The 4790-nt window shown below is 37.6% G+C and overlaps 1 long non-coding RNA gene across 1 annotated transcript; it reads left to right on the forward strand.

Moving 5' to 3' along the window:
• The first annotated feature begins 2538 nt into the window (after positions 1-2538).
• On the forward strand, positions 2539-3646 carry LOC112685968. Its single transcript, XR_003148848.1, has 3 exons — positions 2539-2892; positions 3139-3337; positions 3513-3646. It is a non-coding gene; the product is annotated as an uncharacterized LOC112685968 (long non-coding RNA).
• The last annotated feature ends 1144 nt before the right edge of the window (positions 3647-4790 follow it).

The following is a 4790-nucleotide window of genomic DNA, read 5'->3' on the forward strand; positions in this document are numbered from 1 at the left end:
ATCGCCGAAAACGGCCGCAGTCAATTTGCACCAAAATGGACCCAAAATATATGTAACATGTGTAATTTGTCCCAAAATAAGGATAAAAATAATTTTAAGGAAAATAATTTGCACCACCCTCAGGTAGGAAGAAATAGGAATTTTAATTTGTACCAAAATTAAAATTTATTACTTTTTTGATAGTATCTTGATAGTACAAGTTTCTATATTTCGAGTTATCAGAAGTTAATAACACAAAATTTTAGGTTTTAGATTCTGAGGCGTTTTTCAAGTTATTTACACAGAGGTCTATATGGTACTCCAGTATTGACTTCAAAGCTACGTTATCAGAATACTCATTAGTTTATGATAATTGTTTAATAATTTCATTATTTTAAGCAAAAATTATAATTTTAAAACACATAATGAAATCTAGAAAAATCATTATTGTCATTCGAGTCTAGTGTGGACGTCGACGAGGATACCGAGGAGGAATAATTGAATATTATAGTATCTAATAATCGATTATTGATCAAATATATACTAATTTCGGTGAAAATTACAAATTCAACTTTCGACCACCTGAGGGTGGTGCATATTACATATATTTAATTTGGTGCAAATCACAAACTGCCCCGTAAACGCGTTCGCACGGCACGCGCGTCCCGTCCCGTGCAATACGCAAAACATACGGCCATCGTTTCTTCGGAAAACGTTTGACGGCGGAGGAAAGGAGAGAGAGAAAACGAACGCGTGACGAACTGAATTACAACTGCGACGAGTCGTGAACGGGACTGGATGGGGAGGGGGGTGAGAGTGAAGGATGTATAATAATAATAATGATAATAATAATAATAATAATATTAATACAACGTATTGTTATTGTGCGCCGTTGAAATTGGAATCGATTACTCTTTGGCCGCGCCGACGGTTATAGCGCGTTTAGGCGAACAGCGGTGGAGAAGGGTACCCGTAGAGCAGTATCGGTCGCGTGAGGGTATTATTATTATTATAATACGAGTCGGTCGGACTCGAGACGCGAGACGATTTATGCAATTCCGCAAAACCGCAATTCGTAACACGACAACAATAACGCTAATAGTAATAATGATGATAATAATAAAAATAACCGGCCGCGAGTGTTTCGCAACCGACCGGTGGACGGGGAGAGAAGAAGACGTCATAACGACGCGCGCGCGTTGTACGGTACACGTGGCAATGTATTATGATGACCGGGGTTCGTGCCCTAAAAAATGCCTAAATATGCGTGCATTTATGCGCTTAAAATTGGCAAAATGTACTTTGAAATATGCCTAAAAAAGTTAAAAAAAAATATGCATTTATACGCACTAAATATCTAAAATGATGCACTTAAAAAAATCATAAATAATTTTTGAAATAACATGAACTATCCATTCATTTGTTTTATAGCTATATTTTATTTTTTTATGTCAGAATTAAAAAAAAATAGATTTTAAATACTAAATACTAATTTCTCGCGCTTTTATAACGCAAGTAGTATATTTACTGCTCCTGGGACAAAGGAAATCCATTGTTCTCCGGCTGCTCCTCGCTGGTCCTCCCCGGTCCCTCCGTCACCGCCGCCGGCGCCACCAATGTATGGTCCTTTCCCCCCACACTACCTGCTATCCGACCCGCTGTGCCACCGCCGCTTTATCGTTATCGTATACGACAGACCTGCGTTACAACGAACAAAAATGATAAGATATATTTAAAATAATATTATCAGGGTACGAGATGATGTATTGATAACAAATAATTTTAGCGAGTAATAAGAAGTTTAAATATATTGTACATACGTTAAGATTTATTTGTTAGGTTTGTACATTTTAATTATTATTGAAATATTTTTTCTTTAAAAAATAATATCTTATATCAATAAATAACAATAACCAAAGTATTAAATTTTCTTAATATATCCATGACTAATAAGAATTCATTTCAAATAAGTAGGAACGTTTAGGGGCTTTTGTAACCTTCGCCACCGCTACCCAGGGGCGCATTTATAGGGAGAAGGGGTTGATATGGGTGTTAGAACACCCTCCCATCGACCGTATTTTATGGTATTTCACCAAATTACAAACTTACAGTATAATTTGAATAAACCTTGCATACAACTTGTAGATATTACATATACTGTCTTAATATAATTATTTTCATTAATATAATAATTTATATAAATACGTGGTATTTATTATTTTAATACGGGGGGGGAGGGCAAAGCCCCCCACTTACCAGTCTATTTAATTTTAAAACACCTCCTTTAAAGGAATCCTGGATATGCCACTGCCGCCACCGAACCATCGTTGACCCAGGAGTTTTTTCAAACTTAAGTTTGCTTAAGTGTGATCAAACATTTGGGCCGGCCCCTGAAAGTTAATATTATTAAATATAATAATATCATTAATATCATATATAATGAATAATAATAATTTGAATTTATTTAATAAATGGTGCATTTTTTTGATATTTTTTTTGGCATTTAAATCCGAGCCCTAATTATTATATAGTTCCTCTTGTTTCAGTTTCAGCGGCGTTTGTGAATAAGAAGCACTAGTGCTACACTAGTTCACTACTGCTATACTCGAACACGAGACGCCATGGATTCACTACCATACACATCAGCATGGGACTTGGGCTTGTCGGCAACACCAGCGGATATGAGCCCCGAGAACGTGGACTACGGCCTCAGCGACATGGTCAGGACCAGTTACTTGGCGAAACTGCGCGAAACGTTAATGTCCAACCTGAGAGGAAACATTGCGAGTGACCGTGGCTCGGCTGGAGACGTAACGGTCGGAATGTTCGTGGAAAAATGTTTGGGCGAGATGGAAAAGGACGCGTTAAGGAAAGCATGGTAGCCGAGATCTACTGCGAGCGATGCGTAAAACTGTACGTATACATCTGCTCTGCGATACCCGGAATTCACCCCTCCGTCCTAACATACACACTGTGTATTTCGCGATAATGATCCGTGTACGGAGTAGCACTTAAAAATAGCAGAAAAAAACCTCGCACTACTTTTGATTCTTGCTGTCCGCGGGCACGTTAAGGACCCCACGCGGATGCACTAAAACGTCTAATACGACGGTATTATGCTATTGATTCGGGATCGTAATGCTTCCTATGGGTAAACAGGTAGACGAAGTGAACAACTGCACGGGTACGTCAACGATCCACGATCGACTGATGACCACGATCATAGGGCATTCGGATGGTAGGAATCGTGAAACCGCATTGATGATGAAGGTCGTTGCTGTCGACGTCAATGAGGGACAGAAAAACTCCAGTGGCGACGCGTACCAACTTCCAATCCTGACGCAGACATAAGTCTTCGGTAACTAGAATATGGGCATTATTACAAATAAAACCTAACGCCTGTTACAGGCAACTCACGACCGTTAACGATTTACTCTTGACCTCGTGGAAAACGAAAAATTTCTTTGTCACCCCCCCCCCATATTATACATTATTATATTTCGTTAAAATAAACGTTTTATTTACACTTGCAGATCAATAGGGCGAACAGGGCATTATGACACTCGCCATCGAGAATTTTAAGCGCACATCAATGTTTCCGGGATCGATAACGAAAGACATTGTGGACCCGAGTACTATGAGCAAAGATGGAACTAGGAATTTTTACGCCCGGGTAAAATGTTAAAATTACGCCCTATCCATAGACTAATAAACAAATACTCAAATAAATTGTGTTCTTATAATCAATATACAATCGTACTTATTGAGTTTTAACCTAATATCAGTATTTAACGAAGTTAAAAATATCAAATTAGTTGTTAATAATTACGAAAATTACACCCTCTAAAATGTTACACCCGGGGATGAATCCCCGTCTTCCACCCCGTAGTTCCAGCCCTGACCATGAGACCCGAGATTATTAACATAATTACGAAGGAAAAAGATATCAGCGCCATGGTGGCTACGACGCACGAGTTCCGCAGAAACATGAAAATACTACCTCAAGGCATGCGAGCCCGGATAGACTAGGAGTTGAACCAGATGTTTGGTTACCGGGTATCGATCGATATTCCCGTCCATGGAGAAGGAACGGATTATTTCCTACGATAGGATCATGCGGTTGGTCTCGGACCGCATGAAACCATATTTCGAGCTCAGGTGAATCGCCAAGTCCTCCGACTTTGAGATCCTCGTCCAACTGATATCGAGGACCATGATGGATAGCGCCAGTGACCCGAGTACGATACTTTATTATTTTATTGTTACTCGCCAAAAATGATTTGATGTTTTTCAGCATGTTTAAAAACATTTATAAAACTAATAATCGTCGCCGTCTTTACACTGTTTAAAAAGTTTTCATCATCATTATATCGGCTGGTCGATTTTATTTTATTTTACTATTTCTCTTACAGCTTATAGCAGTGGTTCTTAACCTTTTTTGAATGACGGAACACTTAACATTTTATAAGATTTTCGCGGAACACAACCGTAAAATAAAATAGTAATACATAGATTTTTAAATTTTATATTTTAAACAATGAATGTATATTGTATAGCATACAATTGTTTGAATGCCATACATGTTAGTGTTAATCACTAAAAATAATAAAATAATAAAAAAAGTTAAAAAAAATTTAAAAATTTGAAATTAATACTTTGTATGAGATATTTGTGCCTAATGATTTTTACAGTTATTTTCAATATCTGGTCGTATGTAGGATATTGCTACTCTCATTTCTTCTTAAATATTTGTCAGACTTCCTCGTTTCTTTGTTTTGATATTTGTCAATGTTGAAAATCCAACCTCATAC

The sequence above is a fragment of the Sipha flava genome, unplaced genomic scaffold, assembly GCF_003268045.1.
Source record: "Sipha flava isolate LNK unplaced genomic scaffold, YSA_version1 299_pilon_pilon, whole genome shotgun sequence".
NCBI classification, from domain to species: Eukaryota; Metazoa; Arthropoda; class Insecta; order Hemiptera; family Aphididae; genus Sipha; species Sipha flava.